Source organism: Saimiri boliviensis, chromosome 17 (genome assembly GCF_048565385.1).
Source record: "Saimiri boliviensis isolate mSaiBol1 chromosome 17, mSaiBol1.pri, whole genome shotgun sequence".
Taxonomy (NCBI): domain Eukaryota; kingdom Metazoa; phylum Chordata; class Mammalia; order Primates; family Cebidae; genus Saimiri; species Saimiri boliviensis.
Genome location: NC_133465.1, coordinates 56,776,144 through 56,800,530, shown reverse-complemented (window position 1 = coordinate 56,800,530; position 24,387 = coordinate 56,776,144). Strand labels below are relative to the sequence as shown.

Sequence of the window (24,387 nt, the reverse complement as noted above, 5' to 3'; positions counted from 1 at the left end):
TGTGTTCTTTGGAACCAATTTGTAAAAGAGAATAAATCATCCATAATCCCATATCTTTACAGTCTTTCTTTCCCCTGTACCTTAGACATGTATTTGATAATGCAGTTTATATATACTTTTATCCTGCTTCTTACACTTAATATATCACATGTATTTTCTCATTTTCTTATCTTTCAAGAATTTAGCTTTTAAATGGCTGTATAATAATTTACCTTATGAATGTTTTGTCATTCATTCTTTTTGTTTGTTTGTTTTTTTGAGACGGAGTCTCGCTCTCTTGCCCAGGCTGGAGTGCAGTAGCTTGATCTCTGCCCACTGCCACCTCTGCCTTCTGGGCTCCAGTGATTCTCATGCCTCCGCCTCCTGAGTAGCTGGGATTACAGGTACTCGCCACTATGCCTGGCTAATTTTTCTATTTTTAACAGAGATGGGGTTTCACCATGTTGTCCAGGCTGGTCTCGAATTCCTGACCCTAGTTGATCCGCCGGCCTTGACCAGGTAATGCTGGCATGAATATTTTTCTACATAGTTACATGAGTATCTAATTATTGCAGTAAAAACTGGTAGAAGCGATCATTGGGTCAAACAAAGCAGACCTATTTTTGGAGGAGAGGGGGCTTTTGATGTTTGTTGCCAGGTACCTCCTAAAAACCTACTGGAAGTTTATATTCTCACCCCTGCGCTGTGAGTGACTTTTGCTCCACAGTCCAGACCATGCTGGATTTATAATTTTACGGGGATTTATAAATTTGATAGATGACAGACATGCCATTTTGATGCAGGACTTTAAGGAAGAAAAGAGACATCTTAAAAAAAGGTTTCTGTTACTCTTTTTTAGCTTGTCTTTCCAAGTTCTTGCGCTTGACTTAAGGAGCAAATATCTTTCAGAGAGATGCTGGGTGCGTGGGTCACAGGTAGTTTGTCATTGCTCTTTTTTTTGTTTTTTTTCCAACTCAGCTAAGTTCAGTGCTAGTCTTGTGACTTATTATACAGAGGACCTTAATGCATCAAGGTGCTCTAGGGATTTGTGGTAACATCAAGACATGTAGTCTGTACTATGTCATGGGGTGGGGGTGTGAGCCATTCATGGGGGGGTTCCTCTTAATAGTACCATTATTCAGGATACAGTGCTGATGCCTGCATCTTGATGGCACTATGGTAGTCCAACCCTCTGTTTGTGACATTGTTCATGGCCTCTGCAGAGTCAGCGAGCTCCTCAGGATAAGGCTCTGTGACATCGTTTAAACTCCAAAGAATTACAGCCATTATATTTCTTTCCCCAAGGGAGCCGGCATCTATCATCACTGACATTTTTTCAGTCTCTGTACCAGGATGTGGACCTCAGCTCTCTTTATTTCCATGATTAATCCCTACATCAATGTACGTGGCAAGTGCTAGCATTGCCTTCATTTTATTGATGATACAATTGAAACTCAGAGTGTTTAGGTAATTTCGTTGAAATTACACAGCCAAGAATGGACAAGGCTGGGAATTGGATGGACTCCAGAACCCGTGGTCAAAGTCCAGGCTCAATATCTCTGAGACCTGGAAGGAAATGAAACAGACTAAAATCAGAATAATGCTTAAAATCACGAAGATTCCAGCCCAGAGTTTCTATCTGCCACATGCAGACACGATTTATGCCCCTAGAGGGGAACCGAAGAAACAAGGTGGTGGTTGTCCAATAATAGACTCAAAACCCAACCACACGTTTGAAGTGACTAGTGGCTCATGATGGCTTTAAACGTGTAGATGTTGGGCTAATTTGGAAGATTAGCTGCAAAAGATAAGTAGATAAGAACTAAGTGATGCTTGAAGTGAGGAAGGCATTTTGGTGTGGGCAGTAAGATGGGGAAGGAAAGCTCCCTGAGTAACTGTAGGATTAGAAGCTGGGAGTAGCGTGGTTTAATCAGACAATTTGGAAGCAAGACAGAGAGGGAATACGCCCCATTTCGAGGGTAAGTGTTAGTATTCATGGTAATCAGAAAGGAAGAGTCAGAAGCATATGTAATTAATGAACGAGAAAGGCAGATGGATGATGGGGAGGTGGATGGCGTCACACTACTCATATGTTCTTTTGATAAGTAAAATTATAGCATAATTTCTCACTCATTCGAAACAAGGTTATGCAATTAGGATCCTGCTGCTGCTAAAAGCTTCCAGAGATTTTAGTGAACTGGGCAGACAGAATTATGATGTTTACTTTAAAAATCAAACTTCTTTTTCCAGAGACTTTATTTTATTTAATGCTCAATTTTTGTGTTTACTGGTTCTGCATTTTCTCATGTAGATGAAGATCCAATTTAGAGAAGAATATGGGCGGTTGGCTGTGGAAAGCACAGATGAATGATGCTGTGGGTATCAGTGCATCACTTGCTAACATTTTCTTTTCTTTCTTTTTCTTTTTTGAGACAGTGCTTTGCTCTGACTCCCAGGCTAGAGTGCTGTGGTGCGATCATGGCTCACTGCACTCTCAGCCTCCTGGGCTCAGTCGACCTCGCATCTGAGTCTTCCCAGTAGCTGGGACACCACGACCAGCTGATGTTCGTATTTTTGGTAGGAGATGGAGTTTCGCTCCATTGCCTGGTCTTGGAAGTCCTGATGTCAAGGGGTCTGCCCACGTTGGCCTCACAGAGTGCTGGGATTACCTGGCTGACAGCATTTTTTTTTTTTTTTCTTGAGACAGAGTCTCGCTCTGTTGCCAGGCTGTTGGAGTGCAGTGGCACGATCCTGGCTCCCTGCAACCTCCATCTCTCGGGTTCAAGGGATTCTCCTGCCTCAGCATTCTGAGTAGCTGGAACTACATATACGCACCACCACGCCCAGCTGTTTTTTGTATTTTTAGTGGAGACGGGATTTCACTATGTTGGCCACGTTGATCTCAATCTCTTGATCTCTTGATCCACCTGCCTTGGCTTCTCAAAGTGCTGGGATTACAGGCGTGAGCCACTGTGCTTGGCATGAACAGCATTTTTTTCTTTTCTTTTCTTTTTTTTTTTTTTTTTGAGATGGAGTTTCGCTCTTGTTACCCAGGCTGGAGTGCAATGGCGTGATCTCGGCTCACCGCAACCTCCGCCTCCTGGGCTCAGGCAATTCTCCTGCCTCAGCCTCCTGAGTAGCTGGGATTACAGGCATGCGCCACCATGCCCGACTAATTTTTGTATTTTTAGTAGAGACGGGGTTTCACCATGTTGACCAGGATGGTCTCGATCTCTCGACCTCGTGATCCACCCGCCTCGGCCTCCCAAAGTGCTGGGATTACAGGCTTGAGCCACCGCGCCCGGCCCATTTTTTTCTTTTTTTAAAGCAGTAAATGAAATTTTGGATATTCCTTCTAAATTCTTCAAAATTTCAATCAACAGTTGTTAATCTGCGTGAAAAATTGTGGTAAAAGACATCTGAAAGAAGAATTACAGTCTTAACCACTTGTAACGATAGGTTTGGTAGTGTTAAGTGGAAACAGACCTCCGGAAATTTTTCATTTTGCAAAACTGAAACAGTTTGCCTCTCAAACAACAGCTCTTCATTTCCTTTTCCCCCTAGCCTTTGGCAGCTACTATTCTACTTTGTTTCTATGAATTTGACTACTGCAACTAACTCATAAATGGAATTATACAGTATTTATCTTTTTGTGATCTACTTGTTTCACTTAGTGTAATGTCCTGCAGGCTCAACCCACTTTGTAGCATGTGACAGGGTTTCTTTCCTTTCTATGGCTGAATAATATAACACTGTATGGATGTATACATTGAGTATCCCTTACCTGAAATGCTTGGGACCAGAAATGTTTTCGATTGGGGATTTTTTCAGATTTTGGAATATTTGCATAATTCATCCTGGTTGAGCATCCCTAATCCAAAAATCTGAAATCTGAAATGCTCTAATGAGTATTTCCTTTGAGCATCATGTTGGTACTCAAAAAGCCTCAAATTTTGCAGCATTTCAGATTTCAGATTTTTGTGTTAGAGATCTTCAACGTCATTTAAAAAAAATCTGTCAATGAATCAAATTACGATTTTAACCACTTGTAAGCATACGGTTTGGTGGTAGTGTTAAGTATATTCACTTTTGTTGTTGCTGTTGTTTGAGATGGAGTCTAGCTCTGTCACCAGGCTGGAGTGCAATGGCACAATCTTGGCTCACCGCAACCTCCACCTCATGGGTTCAGGCAATTCTCATGCCTCAGCCACTTGAATAGCTGGGACTACAGGCACGCACTACCATGCTCAGCTAACTTTTGTATTTTTAGTAGAGATGGGGTTTTGCCATGTTGGCCAGGCTAGTCTCAAACTCCTGACCTCAAGTGATCCACCCACCTCAACCTCCCAAAGTGCTGGGATTACAGGCATGAGCCACTGTGCCTGGGCGAACTATATTCACTTTTTGAAACAGACCTCAAGAACTTTTCATCTTGCAAAACTAAAACTCTCTGCCCATCAAATGACTCTCTGTTGCCTTCTTCTCTTGGCTACTCTTGAGTAGTGCTGCTGTGAACATGGACGTGCAACTATCTCTGAGACCCTGCTTTCAGTTCTTTAGGATAAATAGCCAGAATTGAGATTGTTGGATTACATGAGGGTCCTATTTAATTTTTTGAGAGGCTTCCACACAATTTTACGTTGTGGTTACAGCATTTTACCAACCAGTGGTGCACAAAGGTTCCAATTTCTCTACATCATTGCCAACACCTTTTAAAAACAGTAGCCAATCCTAATAGGCATGAAGACAATCTACAGTTTATCATATCAAGCTTTTCCTCATGGTTATAAATAAATATTAAAGTATTGTGATTAGTGATTTATCTGTGTTTGCCGCTGTATTCCCCAAGGGAGGATGAGGACACCCACATGTCTATATTGATACCTGTCTCAGAGTATTGGTTGTATGAGACTCTCTAGACATTTTTCCTCTTTTTCTCATAATTTGGTACGGATATTCTCAGTTCAGTTCATATTAATTGAGCCCTACTATGTGGCAGTTGAGAACATGAAGATAATTGGGACACAGTTCCCGCCCTCGAGGAACTGATGAGAGGTAGCCATGTTTTGTAGGAATGGGCAAATGAAGTGGCGAAGGGAGGTGGCCTTGGGTTGCCATAGGAGCCCAGGTGAGAAATGGGTAAAGGAAGCACTAACCAGGTCGGCTTGTGATGTGGGATAAAGAAGGCTTTCTGCAGGTAAAGCCAGAACTGAATTTAGAAGGTGGTAGGAGTTCACCTGCTAATTTGGGGAACGTGTGTGTGGCGGGGTTTTGAGTAGAGTGTCTATGGCTGGACCCACTTGAACAAAGTGAAAACTTGAACAGGAAACCACAGGTAGCATGGTGCTGTGTGGACATGACATTCAGGGAGATGAGAGGCAGAAGGTGAGGCCAAAGAATTTGGCTGGATGTATGTCAGAGAACGTGGTTTTTACACAATCAGTGACAGAAAGCCCAGGGAACATTCAGTAATGTGGACAGCTCTGTGGTCTGTGCAGGCCACTCTGAGGGCCATGTGGAGGTGGAGGCAGAGAGATTAGGTAAGAGGTTTTTGTGAAAGTTCAAGCAAGATAAGGAATGAACTAGGGCAGTGGTAGTAAGGATGAGGAGAAGGGAGAAAACCTGCAAAATACTTCAAGGAATTTGTAGCCCTTTGCTGTTAAGTGTGTGAGTGGTGAGACAGAGGGAACATTGAGGATAACCCCAGATTTCTGGTAATGGTTCCATGATCCGAAATTAGGAATGTAAGACTAGAAGCTGAGGGCGGACAGTATCAACTCCATTTTGGGGTTCTTGAGTTTGATGTGTCCGTAGAAAATACGAATGGTGACATCCAGTTCGCCTTGGGGTGTGAGTCAAATTTGACAGATTCAGATAGAGATGTACCCTTGGTTCTTATTGGATGTATGCAGTGGTTAAAACTATGAGAGCAGATTCATCCCCTATGTTGGAGGGCACAGAGAGAAGGAGCAGCCCGCCAAGGAGCCACAGAGTGAGAATTAGGGATGGACCAAGAGGGGTCGTGTCTCAGGGGCTGGGAAAGTAAAAATGTTCCAGAATGAGAGATTGGTCAGCAACTTCAGATGTAGCAAAAGAAGTCCCAGAACGTAAAGGTGGAGTCTCTTGGCAGTGTCAAGACACAAAGACTGAAAAGGTTGGCAGCATGGAAGGTTGTGGGAAGATCCTTAGGACTTTTGCCCAGGCAGTTTCAGAGGCTTGGTGGTTGTGGGAAACTAATTTCAGGTAAATGTTTATAATGGCCATAGAGTGACTATGGAGGACTCCAGGAAACTCAGAAGGAAAAAGGGAAATGTGAAAAAGAAGTCAAAAAAAGTCTTTTTTTTTTTTAAAAAAAGAATATGAGAGACTTGAACATGTTACATTATATGGCAAGGGAAGAGGTTGTTAATTAAAGTAGCTGCCATTTTGGAAGGCTTGCTCCGTATCACCTACATCCAAAAGCTCTGTGTCAATGAGTTCATCATATCCGTCCAACCACTCCATGTTGGGACAATTACTGTTCCCAGTGTTATGAATGAGAAACTGAGATACAAGGATGTCAGGTGGCTCTGGGTGGTACAGGCAGTAAGAGAGCCCAGTGTCTCATAACCTGTGAAGATGTCACTCCTTACCAGAACACTGATATATTTCCTGGTATTGAAAGAGAAGCTGAAGATTTAGGGTAAAGAAGGAATCATTAATAGAACCATGTTCTAGAAGACACTGGAAGGGATGGGCTGAAAGCTTTGTGAAGTTCTTTTTTTTTTTTTAATGAAGATGAAAAATTTAATCATAAGGGAAAAATAGGGACAGTAGACAGAGTTGGGTAGAGCAAGCTCCTAAATACTGGAGCCTGTCCTGGTTCCGCCTTGAGCAAGAACAGTGGTTTTGGTTTCTTTTCTGCACATGGAGGTCCTTTTCGTCACATTTATGGATTGATTGGTTTCTTTATTCTCAAGGTTTTGAGCTGTCATTGAGTGTGTGACATTGTTATTTTAACAGTGTTATATCAAGAAGAACATACTGTACATTTTTTTTTTTCAGTCCAGTGTCTTAAATGGTAGTGTCCCCTTCATTCTTATTGGTGGCTTATGCTGAGGAATCTTACGCTGTGGACATACTGAAATTATTGCAATGTGGTTTAAAATATTATATGTTTTAAAAACTAAGAAGCTCCCATTATCCTTTGAAACACATCTGCTTTCCAATTTAGCTTGCAAAGGAGATGTTCATTCCTGACCCTGATTTACTGGTGAGAAAGAGATGCCTATATTGGGTGATGTATTATTTCATACACACTTACACAACTCTATAATGTTTAGGAGGCTTCAATAGTGGGCAGATAAAAACCTGCAGCTCCTACTGTATTATTGCTCCCAAATAAGGTGCTAGCATGATTATTTATGAATTTACCCTGTGAACTATAATTCAAATCCTTGACCAGTCAAAGGGAAAAATAAATCTCTGGGAGTAGTGTTTTACTTAAAATCCATTAAAGCAATTTAAGTGAAAGTTTTTTCAGGTGTAAATAACTAGCTCCCTGCAGGAGGGCAAATGTTGATATAGGGATATCTTTATTAATGGTCTTGGTGAAACTAAAGGAAAATGCATACAGTATAATCTTTCAGGAAACTCAGCAGTAGCCATAAATCCATTTATGAAAAATTCAAGTCATAGAGCTTTGCAGCATAACATTAGTTTTCAATAATGATGTTATTTTTACAAAAAAAAAAAAATCAGAGGTTTAAATATAATGCATGGGGAAATGGGGCATAATAAATTTGAGTAAGTATTACTTTTCTGTGGATGTAACAAATTCCTTTATTTCATTTATTGCTCAGGTTGTTGATTTTTGGTTATTCAAATGGTAAATGAGACATAATCTGGGGAAGAACCCTTTGCTTACGCTATATGATTTAAGGCTGGTTATACTTTTTCCTGAGCTACATATGCTTCATCATGTTGGAGGAATCAACTTCAGCAGTCAGCTGGCTGTCCTGCAGGCTAGCACCAGACTAGCTATTTCACTCTGAATCCTCAGCCTTAGCTTCGCAATCTCTGTCGCACAGGAGACTGCAATTCCTGGGTGTCTGGAAAAAGAGTGACAAATAGTAATTTATGTGACAGTATCCTGAGCAGGCCCTTGTGCCAGGAGAAGCCCAGGAAATGCTTTTTGGTAGTTTTCACTTTGTCTTGCTGGAAAAGGCGCTATGGGAAATCTCCTCTGCTTCTAGGAATGTCAACTTTCAAATAACCCGGCCAAGTAGCTGCTTCCTAATCTTGACTCTTTCATACGGGCAGGGGAGGGGAAAGCTTCCTACGATAATAGATTGCAGCATCACGCTGCCCACAGTGCCAAGGGTGGTTGGGTACTATTCTTAGGGTTTATGTCTTTAGTTCTTGTTCTTTTACTTACTTATTTTTGGCAGATTACTGTTTACAAACCTTAGGAAGTTAGCCGCAAGTCTGACCCTTAGTCCTTTAGTCAGCAGTAACGTTTGAGAATTGCTGGAACCTGCTTGTCTTGTTAGCAACTACCCAAATACGAAGAAGCAAGACTGCAAGGCAAACACCAAACTTGTTTTTCACCCCAAATCTTCTGTCTTAGTTCCCTGATCTCTGTTCCACACACTGCCATGCTGGCTGCTGGAGGCCTTTTTTTAAAAGACAGTGTCTCACTCTGTAGTGCAGGATAGAATGCAGTGGCATCGTCTCGACTCACGGAAACTTTTGTGTTCTGGGTTCAAGCGATTCTCCTGCCTTGCCTCCTGAGTAGCTGAGATTATAGGCGCCCACCACCATGCCCTGCTGATTTTTATATTTTTAGTAGATGAGGTTTCACCATGTTGGCCAGGCAGATCTCAAGCTCCTGACCTCAAGTGATCCGCTCACCTCAGCCTTCCAAAGTGCTGGATATAGCATGAGCCACCATGCCCAGAGAGTGGTAGGCCTTGTTGATGGAATTGAAACCACTCTTCCTTGGATTTCAGCCCGCCCCTGTCTCTCCCATCAGGAGAGAAGGCAGGGCACAGCGCTTGTCCATGGGTTGGTCTCCATGCCCTTCCCCAAGGTTCCGACACCACGTGCACTCCAACATGCACGGCAGTGTGGGAATGAAGCTGCTTGAAGGCCATAGGGGATTTCATCGCTGGTGAACCTGCTGTCCCTAAGGTGTCATTACTTAAACCCAGAGTTTTCTGCTCTCTTCTAATTTTCTTGAAATGGTGCCTTGGCAAAGTGGTGTTGAACTGGGGACTCAAAACCAGCGATGTCTCTCTGCTTTCCGTGACCCACAGGCTGTTTCTTTCCCTGTGATGCTTTCTGGATCAGGTCCAGCCCTTGCTTCACATGAAAAACATCTACCTGTTTTTAGTGGTACCACTAGATCTTTCAGCATCTGTTTTCTGTTGCTGCATTTTCATTAATAATAGGGAGAAAAGAAAAAAAAAACCCAACTCTTGTGTAATTGCTATTCGAAGTTCACAGTTAGAGTAGACATTTAAAGATTTAGTTGGCCTTAAAATGCAAATTTAGAAGTTCCTAAAAGGTGAAGCATATTTCTCTAAGGGTTTATAATCCAATAATTCAATCCCTGTTCCTTTACGTATAAAAGTAATCCCTCTCAGTAGGTACAAAGGCCTGAATGGAGAAGATGGAAGGTTCTTGGCAGCTGGTTGGCTGGGCTCTTCATTGGTAATTTTTTTTTTAAACTTGAAAAAGTCAAGCATTTTGGTAGGAGAATATGTTTGGCTGGACTCTGCCAAGTTTCTTGTGGCTGTGTTCCTATTAGTGGGTTTCAGGGGCTTCCTGTGGACAATTATTATGGTTGGTGTGGAGGAAAATGGAATACATTATTTTCATCTTTTCATTAAAAAATGTGGCTTCCTTCCCTTCTCTCCAGCCAGCTGTCAGATTTGAATGCCTGCCCCAGTTTGCTCTGTCATCATCAAGTTAGTGGGTTGAGTGATGGGAGCTGGCAGCAGCCCATTAGAATGATTGCCAGTTTCCAAACATATTCCAAATCCCCTGCTACAGATGTCTAGGAAAACGGGATAACAGAAATTTGCCTCTGGGTTTCAGTACATTGATTTCTTGCACATTTTAAGTACAGGTCTCCCATTAAGGAATAGGGTGGGAGGAAGCGGCTTTGAATTAGAAATGTGGCTTCTTTATGGGTTTAGTCGCTTTACTATGGTGACTTGCTCTAAAAAGAAAGTTTCATTGGATGCTCTCAAAGTTCTTTATAAAAAGATCCCCATGTTGTCAGCATCCCACAGATGCTGCAGCATTCAATGAACAAAAGGCTTATCTGGACCACCTAAGGGTCTGTTTGGAATCCAAAATAAAACTGATTCCCAGGTGGCTAATTATCACTTTCTATATCATGCTTGCTAAATACTCAGCCTCCTGTGCCAGGAGTGTATGGCAGGGCAGAAAATGATGCCCAGGCAGCTTCATGAAGCATTGTACCTTTTCCAGGTTTTAAAAAACGTCATAGAAAAGATACCGGTAGATATGAATCCTTTGTGCTGAAGTTGGATGGTGATCAGAACTTAAATTTAAAGAGTGCATTGGCCCAGTTGGGCTAATGGGTTTGGGTGGTTAGAGCCTGATTCCAGGTAGGTAAAATTACAGGGCCATCTACTTTCATTCTTTTCCACCCATTTGTCATGCCTTGCACTGTCTGCCAGACGAGAGAAGGATGTCAGCTCAGGGTTTTACCTTGCCTGGAGAAGAGAGCTCATGTCAGCTTCTAAGGGACTGTGAATTGCTGGCAACTTCTTGATCTAGAGGACACTTCCTTTCTAGGAAATCTAATTTTAAGAAAACAATTGCACTTGTGAAGGTCTTTACCATGTGATCTCTAGACAGTCTTTGTTGCTTTAAAATGACAGCCTAGGTTTTAATATTTTTACACAAATTGCGTAGATTCAGAGCAACTAATAGATTGCTTGTCCAGTGGACATCTTGTTGAAGTAGGGGTTAAATTTAAGAATTGTACTCTTTAGCCACCTTTTTTCTTTTTCATTTGTTTTATCCATCTTAAAAGGTTTGGATCTGTGCTCCACCCAAATCTCATGTGGAACTATAATCCCCAGTGTTGGACTGGTAGGGCCAGGTGGGAGGTGATTGGATCATGGGGGTGGATCCTTCGTGAATGGTTTAGCACCATCACCTTGGTGCTGTTATGATGATAGTGAGTTTTCGAGGAACTGGTGTTTTAAACCTGTGTAGAATCTCCCCCCCCACCCCCCGCCCCCCACTGCAACACTTGTGCCTTCAAGAAAGTTTGATCTGGCTTTGCTTTCTGCCATGATGATAAATTTTCTGAGGCCTCCCCAGAAGCCAAGCGAAAGCCACTATGCTTCCTGGACAGCCTGCAGAACCATGAGCCAGTTAAACCTCATATATGTGTGTGTGTGTGTGTGTGTGTGTGTGTGTGTGTGTGTGTGTGTGTATAAATAAAACCCAGTCACAGGTATTTCTTTATAGCAGTGTGAGAATGGGCTAATATACCATCTATGCATTATTTATTTGGACCTAAACATATCCCAGGAATTGTGCTAGACTGATAATATAGTTTGTGTATGCACATTTGAAATTCATGTGATTCTACTACTCTGAAGAACGCTTTACATTTTTTGTTAAGAGTTCCTTTTCTTTGCAGTTAAATTAACATATTAGTTTTAAAAAGTGTTGTATTTTATGGTTTATTAACTGAATTTTACAGTTTTCTAACTTGCCAAGGTTTATGATATTTATTCTTGAACATTGCAAGCACCACTGAAAGTCTGGCTTTAACATAGGTATACATTTTTATGTGTGTTTCTTAGAAATAATGGATAAGCAGTTCAAAAATCATTGTTTCTTTAAAAGCTGAAATTCATCTGTTGGAAATAGGTTGGGTGAGGATTTGAGCATTTATGTAATTGGTTGTTGGAACCACCCATCTTGCAAAGAGGTTACGCTCAATTACATATTATAAAAATTGGCATTGACACTAATTCACTTTCTGTACCTCTTTTGGGTGGATGGATGACATGCAACAGAAGATTTACTGGAAACTATGCTGTAATCAAAGTAGGTTGTCAAAGGCAACTATAGGTTCACGGCATGTTATTTGTAGATAAACTGAAATCATGAAAAAAGAAACATATTTGGAAGGAAAAGAATTTCAGTGCAATTATCCAGTGTTTAGAAAGACCTTTTGGCTATGAGATTGAGTTGACTATATTCCATCGATTATTAATTAGTACCTTTGTAACAGTATAATTTATTCAAAGCACTGCATTTTAGGGCATTACCTTAGTCTCAAGGTTGTCAAATATTTTAGTATTATAACTTGAACTTTGAAAACTAGTTTGTAAAAATGGGGTAATATATTTAATCTGTGTCAACTAGTTATTTGAATCAATGACAAAAATCCAACGTGGGCATTAAAGCACCATGTGTATGTTTGTGTGTGCTTCTCTAACTGGGAATGTCCATGTGTGTCTTCTGTTACCTAATTTTGCCTTTTTGGATTTATCTAGCCTTTAAAAGAATTGGTTATAGTCTTAAACTGCATGCATTTTTAGCGCAAATCTTCGTTTCATTTTATCTTCGTTAGTAATAAGAGCAGAAAAAGAGAAGGTGCAGAACAAGCAGTTAATTTGCTGCCCATTAGTTGGTTTGATGTGTGAGAAGTATAGCACTTTTGATTGAAAGAGTGGTTGTCAGTTATCAGGAAACCTTAATTTTTTGGTAAGTTTTTGAGTTACCTCTTATAAGTAAAGACTGGATGGAGTATCGGAAGTATTATGATGTTCACTCCTGAAAGACAGAACATACCAGGGTGGGATGTGTTGGAGGCAGGGTGTCAACAAGGCTTAGGGGTCTGTGGTCCCTTTCTCCTCAAGTTCACTTGTTGGAAGTCTTGGAGGCTGCCACAAGTCCTTAGGGGGTACCATGCTTAACCTGTGCCTACTCTATTTTTTGCATACAAGGCAGGTGACACTCCTTTGTCTTGGACTCCAATGTACTATGTTCTGTTCCATTGATGAATTAGCATTTATGATAGATTATTTTTCTAGGGATGGAAACACTTAGGCAAGCCAATGCCTGTCGCATGAGTTAGTATACCTGATAGCTCTATACAGTGTATCTTGTCACTCTCTCAGACGGATTGGGAATATTAGAAATGATCAACATCTCAAAACTCCATATTTGAGACTGGGCTTGTATGTAGATAGATAAAATCAGAAGTCTTCGATATTCTGAGAGCCCCACATAGAAATCAGACTTAGTTGGTAGACCCTCCTGGTCTGTCGTCATCTACTTTGTTCACTCATTCGTTTGTGTATTCATTCATTTGCTCAACAAACAAGTACCAGCTGTTGGCCTCCTAGTGCCAGGTGCTATGCCAGGCTTGGAGTGAAGGTGAGGACTGGTTCAGCATCTCCCCCGTCCCTTTCACAAAAGTTTATAGCAATATATTAATGGATTTCTACCTTGGGAATCTCTCTGTAATTTTATAGGTGTTACCAAGAGAGACTTTTTTGATTAATGATTTATTTGTATTTTCATCATTATTTGGGGATACTTTTTCCTATTTATATGTGGAATATGTGTACATGATGAATACTGCGAGCATTGCAGAAAATACTTCCCATGAATGTACTCACAAATGGAAACCCAGATGTGGCTGGTCCGTGTTGCTTGTCATTAAAAACCAGACTAAGTCATCAGTTTTCTTGGTTTGAAGTATCATTTGCAGTGGCTGAAACTGCTAAATACTCCAACATAAGAAAACTATACCTTAGCTTAAAAAATATTGTTATCCTTGATTTCTGAGAGTAGTTATCTACATTTCCTTCCAGTTCATTGACATAGTTAGATAGTTGAACTTTTTTTTTTTTTTTTTTTTTTTTTTGAGATGGAGTCTCTGTCACCGTGGCTGGAGTGCAGTGGTGCAATCTTGACTTACTGCAACATCTGCCTCTCTGGTTCAAGCGATTCTCATGTCCCAGCCTCTCAAGTAGCCGGGATCACAGGCATGCATCACCACACCTGGCTAATTTTTGTATTTTTATTTGGTATTTTTGTATTATATTTTGTATTTTTAATAGAGATAGTATTTTTTGTATTTTTAGTAGATCTAGGGTTTGACCATGTTGGCCAGACTGGTCTTGAGCACCTGACCTCAGGTGATCCGTCTGCTTTTTGAGACAGAATCTTACTTTGTTACCCAGCCTGTAGTGCAATGGCATAATCATGACCTCCCAAAGTGCTGGGATTCCAGCGTGAGCCACTGTGCCTGGCCAGGTAGTTGAACTTTTGAACTTGACCAATAAACTTTTTTCAGATGTGCACTCTACTTTGGACAGGAGTTTGCTTTTGCTTTGCCTTAGAGATGCCCTTACTCTCTCACAGAGCCAGAGTGAGCTGATCTGTGTGCAGACTTACTATTTTCTGTGTTTGATAATTGTATATTCTTTGTTGATTCTTTTTTGTTTTTGAGACAGGGTCTTGCTCTGTTGCCCCGGCTGAAGTGCAGTGGTACAATCGTGGCTTACTGCAGCCTCACCCTCCTGTGCTTAAATGATCCTCCCACCTCAGCCTCCCAAGTAGTTGGGACTGTACGTGTACCCCTGTAGCATAATACCTGTCTCTCTTTTTTTTTTTTTTTTTGTAGAGATGGATTCTCTCTATGTTGTCCAGGCTGGTCTTCAACCTGGGTTCAAAGGATCCTCCCAAAGTGCTGGGATTACAGGCACGAGCCACTGTGTTCAGTCATGCTTGCAAATTCTTAAGTCTTAAAAAAAAAAAAAAAGAGCAAGCTTTGGTCTTTTAGACACACTAAGATGTTTTATCTATGTACTTACTGTATTGTTAAAACAACCAAAACAAAACCGTGAAAACCTATCCTGAAGTTTTAGTTTTCCTGCCCGACAGCCATTCTCAAGACACGTTCTGTGGACTGCCAGAGGGCCTATAAGACCAGAGGGTCTCTGAGGTCAGACCACTTTTTATGGTAGTACTTAGATGTGTTTGTCGTTTTCACTGTTGACAGTTGCCCTAATGATGCAAAAGCAGAGGTGGACGAAACTGCTTGTGTCTCGGTATGAGTTAAGGCAGTGGCTGCACCACCACTGAAGCAGGAGCGGCGAGAAACAAACCTCTCGAACAACAAGCTGAGGAAGGAAGTGGCTTTTTATTTGGCTGGGAGCTGCATGGGGGCTACAGCCTCATTCGCTGAGCTCCCTGATAAGCAGCTTCTCTCCCACTTTTATAAGCTTACAATGCTAAAAGGGGAAAATTAGGTGAAATTATGCCATTGCCCGTTTGCTGGACATCTGACCTCACTTCATTGATTTGCTAATTCATATGCAGCATGAGCAAGAACAGGCTGAGGAGGGGGATTACAGAGACAAAGGCAGTAAATTATTAGTTGGCAGAGGTATTTCCAGGAGGGAGCCGGGACGTGCAAATGGGGGCATAACCCAGTGCCCGGCTTTAGTCGGTAGTGATGACATTCATTTGCAACTCTTTCAAGGCTTATAGATAGCAGGGATGCTGGGAACTGAAAAGGGAGCCATCTTTCCAGCTCTCTGGCATTTTCTTTCTTTCTTTTTTTTTTTTTTCTCTTTTTTTTTTTACCCTCCTTCCCATCTGGAGGGGTGGGGAAGGAGGATGTGGAGACTGGGAAACAGAAGGAGGCGAAGGGGTCTACCCTCTCACCACTAGTGGCTGTCCTGACCTTCCCCTCCCACCATTTGTAGTAATAAAGGAAGAAAAAGTCAGTTTCATTTGAGAGTGGCTTCGATGAAGCAGTGAACAGTATTAATGTTATTAAACCTTGACTGTTCTGCAGGGGTTCTTGTCTGAGCAATGGGCTATCTGCTTTCTGATATTTTTTTGAGAATATCAAAAAAAACTTACTTTTTTTGTATTCTTTGTAATAAAATGAGAAGTATAGATAAAGTGCCTTTGCTACACACTGAGAGATCATTATTTTTAAGGAAAAAATTATTTATTTATTTTTTTGAGTAATGAATGGAACTAGCCACTATTCTCATGGAGCATCACTTTTACTTAATCAATTAATTAATTAACTTGAGACTGGATCTTGCTCCATCACCAAGGCTGGAGTGCAGTGACATGATCACTGCTCACTGCAGCCTTGACTTTCCAAGCTCAGGTGATCCTCCCACCTAAGCCTCCCAACTAGCTGAGACCATAGGCACACATACCGCACCCAGTTGATTATTGTAATGTTGGGAGAGATGTTGGCCAGGCTGGTTTTGAACTCCTTAGCTCAAGCCGTCTACCCACCTTGTTCTCCTGAAGTGCTGGGATTATAAGCGTGAGCTGCTGCACCTGGCCTGTTTTAAAATTTCTGTTTATTTACTTTTGCACTTTTACTTACAAGAGCAGCTGACAAATCAGTTATTCAGAATTGGGTGTTTGTCAGACGTGTTCTTTAAAATGAATGAAGTGAGTGTGACACTTCAAGGGAAATAACCCTGAGTATTTGTCCTGAGTCCCAAGTTTGCAAATATCTGCCCTTGGAAAATGGGAGAGTCCACACTAGGAGCTGCAGGGACCCATTAGCCCCACAGGCGTGTGCAGGGATTTGTATCTGAGCTATGTGCCACCTGCTTTCTGGTGTCTTTGTGAGCTTCCCAAGCATTTTTGACTTACTTTAATAGTGAGGTGGATGTGTTCTAGATTTGGGTTAGTAGTTTCATGAAGATACACCACTCTTCCTTTTCCTCTGGTCTGTAAAAGATAGGAAAAAACCAAAGTGTTTTTTCTATTCTAATACAGAGCACTTGGCCTCTGGTCACCAAAACATGTGAGGATTTTTCCACACTAGCAACCAGTCTGTTCTCCAGCAAATACCAACCATCAGAGACAGGAAGAGACCAAGTGCTCTTCCAACATTTATGCACCATGCAACACAACACTTCAGACACCAGATATGTGGGGATTCCCACCCCCTCCCACACACACACACCAAGCAATTCTCCAGCGGACAGCAGCTGTGCACTTCAGTTCAGTTCTGACACTGCCCACCTGGTGATAGTGTCAGATCCCACAGGTTAAGTGCTCAGTCCCAAGAGACTATTGCCTCCCATCTCAGATGCCATCCCAAATCCCCAGATTGTGACCTGCACTCCCAAGTGACTGGCTCTAACTTTGGCTTCCTATCACCCCTTCTCAGGCTCAATTAATATGCTAGAGCAGCTCGCAGAACTTGGGCAAATACTTACATTTGCTGGTCTATCATAAAGGATATTTGGAGGGATACAGATGAACACCCAGAAGGAAGAGCTACACAGAGTAGGACATATAGGCAGTGGGGGAGAGAGTCCATGCCCTTTCCAGGTGTGCCAGCCTCCAGGAACCTCAGCAACCAGGAGCCTCTCCATTATGTAGACATGATGGATTACATCATTGACCATTGGTGATCAATTCAACTCTCAGCCTCTCTCCCCTCCCCAGAGGTCAGAGATTGAAGTTTGAGAGTTTCAGCCTCTAATCAGATGATTTTCCTGCCAACCAGCCACACACGAATCCTGAGACTATTGAGGAGCCCACCAAGAGTCCCCTTGTTAGAAAAAAGGATGGCCCCATTACCCAACAGATTGCAGAAGATGTTGCAGCTCTATATCAGACACTCTTGCCACTCAGGAAATTACAGAGCTCTTATGAGCTCTCTGTTAGCAACTGGGGTCAAAGATTAAATATTAGGGCTGAGCGTGTGATGGCTCATGCCTGTAATCCCTCCACTTTGAGAGGCCAAGGCAGGCAGATCACTTGAGGTCAGCGGTTCAAGATCAGCCTGGCCAACATGGTGATACCCTGTCTCTGCTAAAAATACAAAAATTAGCTGAGCATGGTAGCAGGCGCCTGTAGTCCCAGCTGCTCAGGAGGCTGCGGCATGAGAATCACTTGAACCAGGAGGCAGAGGTTGCAGTGAGCTGAAATTGTGCCACTGAACTCTAGCCTGGGCAACAGATTGAGATTGCATCTATGGGCACTCACAGAGTGAGAACAAAAGATGCCCATAGTGTCCCTATCTATTTGTAAGGGTTTCAGGAGCTCTACATCAGAAGCCAAATACATACCAGCGATATGGTTTGGATTTGCATCCCACCCAAATCTCATGTGGAATTGTGGTCCGCAGTGTTGGAGGTGGGGCCTGGTGAGAGGTGACTGAATCGTGGGGGTAGATCCTTCATGAATGGTTTAGCACCATCACCTTGGTGCTGTGAGTGAGGTCTCACGAGATCTGTTCATTTGAAAGTGTGCAGCACCTCCTTACCCCCTCTCCTGCTCCTGCCATGTAAAACGCCTCCTTCCCCCTTTGCCTTCCGCCATGATTGTAAGTTTCTTGAGGCCTCCCCAGAAACAGATGTTGCTACGCTTTCTATACAGCCTGTAAAACTGTGAGGCAGTTAAACCTCTTTTCTTTATAAATTATCCAGTCTCAGGTATTTCTTTATAGCAATTCGAGAACAGAGGAATGCAACCAGAGGCCAAATACATATTTCTTATTACACAGTGTCATACTTTGTTTCACATGCATATAACCAAGGATGATTTTGCACGTCTTATGTAATGTGACCAGCTTGGCAGTGGATCTGTCTTTTAGGACTTTGACTACTAACTCTGCTTGGTTTCTGTTTGTGTGTGACAGTGTGATTCAAGGAGGTGTTATAGTCCGTGAACACTGGGTGTTCTGTACTAGAGGAAATAGAAAAAGTCAGGGGATGGTTTAATACATGATGGTCTTCCTGCATAAACTGTATACCAGGAGGCTTACTTTATAGTAAGACATACTGTGAAGTCACTAGAAATTGTTTTCAAAGATCAGTTAGCGGCATTATGTTAAGAAGAGTGGCAAGGTACGAATGCCTGTAAATAGACCACAGTGAAAATATACTTAAATATTCCCAGAGAAAAAGACTGGAAGGAAGGGTACCAACCTGTTAACATTTATCTCTTGGTGGTCATATAATGGGTAGTTTCTTTTTTCTTTATACTCTTCCACATTTTACCATATTTTTAGAAATGGGCTTGGATTACTTTTATAATCAGTAATTTAAATAAACTTTTAAAAAGAGCAGCTTATCTATATTTCATAGTAAAGTCTAGATAATCTCTGCTGACTTTAAATTCAGCAGTATTATATATTCAACCGTGATTGAGCTAAAAGATGCTGTCATTGAATTTTAATTTTGGTGCGATGTTCATTTAGAAAATAAGTTAGAACCTCCTTTGGGCCTTTTCCCTCAGTGAGCAGCTTATATCAAATTAGCATGAGGTTGATTCTGAATTGGCTCACACTTGAAGTGAAATGTCCTTTGTAATTTTCAAAGTGATCGGTGAGGAATTAGAAGCTTGCCGCAAAGTAGTGGTTTACCTACACTTGCTCAGCTATAAATTACTAACTTTTGGCCCAAAGATAGCCCTGGAATTCCTCAGCTATTCATTCAGGAACACAGTAGGTGGAGGCCAGTGGCCTTAAAACCAATGGCCAGGTTTCTAAGAGCAGTCTTAAAGCATTCTTTTTTGTTTCCACAAAGATCAAAAAGATCCTTAAATCGATGTTAGAGAAAGCGTTCAAAGAAAAGTGTTCAACTTCAAAGAAAAAAAGTGGTAAGCTTTCTAGCCCTACCTAGCTCTTAAGTGTTCTGGAGTCTGCTGGTTTCTGGGTAGGTTGGGCGATAGGGACTTTGCCTGGGTGCCTTTTTTTGCTCTCTGCTTCTTCCTCTGTGAAATGGGGGCAACAACAGTGGCCTGCCCAAGCTTGTTGGGTGGATTGAATGAATCCAACTGTATAAAATGCCTGGGACTTAAGCACACTCACCAGTTGTTGTTATAATTAAGGTCAGTCCTTGAAAGGTTTAAAGAAACCTGGGCAGGAGGCTGCTGCCACTCACGCTGTCAGCCCACACGCATTCCCATTCGCTATATGGCTCCTTGGGAGTTCTGGTTACAGACTGGCACATAGTGGGCATTTTGTAACTGTTGGTTAAATGGATGAATGAAGGAGTAAGACTCCTCCCTAGCTGCAACTAATTCCAAAGTCTCCCGTCATGAAAGAGCCTGCATTGTTGTTACCTGCTTCCACTGAGGTGGCTGATAGGCTAGCTGCTGCTGATGACTTTCACACAGGTGACAGGTCCTGGACTCCTGCACGATGGGTAACCACCGTCCTGACTGGCTGAGAGGGGACATCCAGGAAAAGGTGGGTGTGGGCCGTGCAGAAAGCTGTGGCAGAATGGCATTAGTGCAGCTCCACGTGTGTGCGCCTGATGGGCTGGAACGGGGAGAGGGAATCAGCAGCAGTGGCAGAAGTGTACACAGGCAGAGGCAGCTAGGGGAGTGGGGAGCATCCTTGTGGCCAGCAGCCGGGGACTCACAGGCACAGCTGGATCCTCTGCCACCATGCAGTGGCCTGCCCAGACTCCCCTAAGCCTTTCCAAAGACTGACCTTAATTAAAACAACTAATGAATGCTTATGTGCTGGGTATTTTATATAGAATAGTTCATTCAGTCCACCCAACAGTCTTGAGTAGGTGCTGTTGTTATCCCTAGTTTCGAAATATCAAAGAAGTTGAACAAGCCACATTATTACAAGAAAAAGGAGATGCTGGGACTTGATCCCTGGCAACCTGACTCTGAAGCCTGCATAACCTCCTGCTTCCTCCTGTTCCTGTGTGTGGATTGCCCATCCCGGGTGCCAGAAATCTCACCATGGATTGTCTGTTTAGGATCCACCCTGTCCACCTGTCACAGTATTGGAAAAGATTCTGGAACTCTGGCCTTTGTATCAAAAGAAGAAAAAAAGGGTCTTGCTCTGTCATCCAGGCTGGAGTGCAGTGGCATGATCTTGGCTCACTGCAACCTCTCCCTCCTGGGTTCAAGCGATTCTCCTGCCTCAACCTCCAGAGTAGCTGGAACTACAGGTTCCCACCACCATGCCCAATTAATTGTATTTTTTGGTAGAGACAGGGTTCGTCATGTTGTCCGGGCTGGTCTCCAACTCCTGAGCAAAGTGATTTGTTCACCTTGGCCTCCCAAAGTGCTGGAATTACAAGTGAGAGCCACTGTGCCCAGCCTGGCCTTTTTTTTTTTTTTTTTTTTTTTTTTTAAAGATAATAAAAAGATTAATTGAAAATTACTAAATCCATAGCATAGTTAACTGCAGTGTACTGTATTGTTCAACTTAATGTAATTACAGACACAGGTGCCCTAATAACACAAAACTGTTGGGCTAGTGTGAACTTTGTTCCCTAAAGAACTGATAAAATCCCTAGCCAGAAGGAGCAGAGGAATTCTCTTTGCCTGGATTATCTTCTCCCGTGGTTCCTGCCCTGTGATGCCTCTGTGGCCCATCCATTCCTAGGCTGCAAGGATTGATTCAGGCCATTTCTACTTGTAGAAACTTGCAATATCTCTCGAATTGCCCTGAGTGCAGGTTTTCGGTTGAGCAAACACTCATCACCTGCATCTGCAGAGAGCTCCTGCTGTCTGTTTTCTCAGTTGCACACCACCCCAGGTAAGGAGGGTCCCTTTACCTCCAGTGTCACTGCAAAGCAACAGCTACCTGTTGCCTGTTGCCCAGGCTCATGTTTGCTTTTTTGCTTGGCTGCCTCTCAGGTAGTGGAAGATGAAACATGACTTTTCCTGATAGAAATAGATATTCCTCTGTTGAAATCCAATTTAAATATCGTTCTCTTCATGGCAAAAGAAAAAAAAAAGAATACTAGAATTGCTCAAGCCATTCTTTGGTTCACAGTCCCTAGGATGCATGCAACTCAGATTTTTCTTAAAAACAACAACAACAACAAAAAAAACACACAAAAAACTACTTATCTCTTTTATTTCTATGGTAACTCCCATGCTAGGAATACAAACAACGAATCTGCACAGCAACATTGCACATGGTGTACGTGTTTTATTTTCCCCGAATGAACCGTGTTTGAGTGTGGACCTCTTCAATGGGCAGTGCAGATCACTCAGCACACATTTACATTAAATTTTCAATGTACTTGGGTTTGACTGTCTTTTGTTGAAGCTGTGTCCCCTGTTTGGAAGGCCATGTAGGTGTGAAGGAAGGACAGTTCTTGCTGGAAAAGATGGGAATGGCTTGCAGATGTCTGTGGGTTAAGGAGATCTAAAGACTATGAGAACACTGCCTACTTGTGTGTGCACGCATATGTGTGTGTGTATTAAATGTATGTGTGCACACATTTTATATGGACGTTCTTAGATATGTTTGAATACAGAAACTTGTTTTTACTCTAGCTGCTGAATCCAGAAGGACCAAATAATATATGACAAAACTAAGATTTAAGGTTGTGTCAAAAACGTACAGTAATTCAGCCATTTCCATTTGTCATTGGTTTCAACCCTTTTTAAGTGTTTTTCTTTCTGCAGTTGATTAGATGGATCCTCCACATCTTGCATATATATATGGACTCAATTATTATGATAGGATAATCAAATAAAAATACTAGTTCAATGATCAGCACAGAATGGTTGTTAGGCAGTCATATGCTCAACACTGATTCACCTCTTTCTCTAAGCATACTGAATAGAGACTTTTTTTAAAGTTTAAATTGATTTACAGGAAAGTGGATTAAAAGGTCTTTCAAAACAATGGGTTTGAAAAATCTCAGTGTCCTTTAATAGATGTACATTTTTTTCCTTTGTTCATTTAATGTAGCATGTCTGTGGTAACTATGTTTCTTAAATATTAAGGTTACATGTTCTTTAATTATAGTCAAATATAATTTTATCACCAAAAATGAAATGAGTTTAAAACAAGTAGTTGTTACTAAGTGTGCTAAAAATACTCATTTTGTAATTTTTAAAGTTTTTTAGTATATTATAAATTGTGCCCTGGTCAAGTACAAATGTACACATCACAATGTCCATGTTTTATCTATCTGTAGGGAGTCATTTGATGTGAATCTGTTGTTGTTGTTCAAAATTTTACTAACCAGAATTCTGTTACAGGCACCTAAACACCCCGCATGAGGAAAACAACACAACACAATCTTGAGGTGCCTTTGGAATCATCGGATTATATTAAGCCTCATATGTTAAAAAACTGCCTACTTTGCTAAACTTACGAGTTTAAATAAAGTCTTGGAGACTGATGTCGTGGGGCATGGTTGGGAAAGTCTTCAAGGCCTAGATCCATTCATTCATGTCTTCATTTATTGACATCTTGTGCCCAGCACTTAATGAGCCACAGCGATGTATTGTAAACATAACAGGTCCTTAATCAATGTTTGTTGACGGGGTAAACAGACCCCTTTCTGGGGACACATTCTTAGAGATGGTGAAGCATCAGCTTCGTCTCAGCTATGAGAAGGAGCCAGAACTAATTATATGGATGGTCCCAACCTAGCATAGTTCAGCTTAAGATTTTTTGCCTTTACAATGGTGTAAAAGCAATATAAATTCAGTAGCAATCGTACTTCAAGTACCTGTACAACCGTTCTTTCACTTTTCAGCACGGCATTCAGTAAAATCCACGAGATACTTCACATGTTATTATCAAATAGGCTTTGTGTGAGATGATTTTGCCCAACTGTAGGCTAATGTAAGTGTTCTGTGCACGGTTAAGAGAGGCCGGGCTACGATGTGATGTTAGGTGTATGAAATGGTTACACTACTTTCAATTTACGGTGGCTTTATTGGGATGTAGCCCATTTTAGGTTGGGGAGCATGGAGCATTCATAGTCACAGGGAAGAAAAGACATTTGGAGGATTTTGACTGGCTATTTTTATCATTTTGAGACCAGTTTTGGACTAAGAAGACAGTCAGGTGGTTTCTTTTGGCCTGAAGTTTTGGAATTCAGTGATGTCATTGTGCTCTGCATTCCCCTCCTTTCTGGAATTTCAAAATCCCCTTCGTATAAAGAGAGAAATTAACCCTGAAGAAAGGAAGGATTGGAATTTCTACTAGCTTATTGAGCATGCATTACTGTTATGCTGTAATGGGAAACCTGTCTTCCTAGGTTCTAAATGGGTGGCTGACTGTCTGGTGACAGAGTCCAGGCATCCCTGCACACTAAGCTGAAAATGCTCGTGTGATGACTACTCCACTCAGGCGCCTGCACACCACCTTCTCCTGCTTTTGCTCAGGGGGAAGAGAAGTGAAACCGGAAGACTTCGGTTGAGTAATTTAGAGAGGGAGTAAAAAGAGATTTTGGTGTTTGTCACAGGAGTTCACAGGCTCTTCTCATGGAAAGGGGAGCTGCTTTAGGGGCCAGGTTCAGGTGTGTGCCCTTCAGGAAGGAAGGGGCAGTCCCTTTTCCCTTTGGCCACTTATCTCTATTGTCAGTTTGTCTAAATATGTCAAAACTCAGCCACTGCTTTTTTTTTGTAGCTCTATTGAGT

General features: G+C 41.9%; 1 protein-coding gene across 2 annotated transcripts in view; it reads left to right on the top strand.

Annotated features, from left to right (window-relative positions):
* PRKCA (protein kinase C alpha) overlaps window positions 1-24,387 on the top strand; it is a 488,104-nt gene that overhangs the window by 88,957 nt on the left and 374,760 nt on the right. The gene's annotated exons all lie outside the window — the stretch shown is intronic.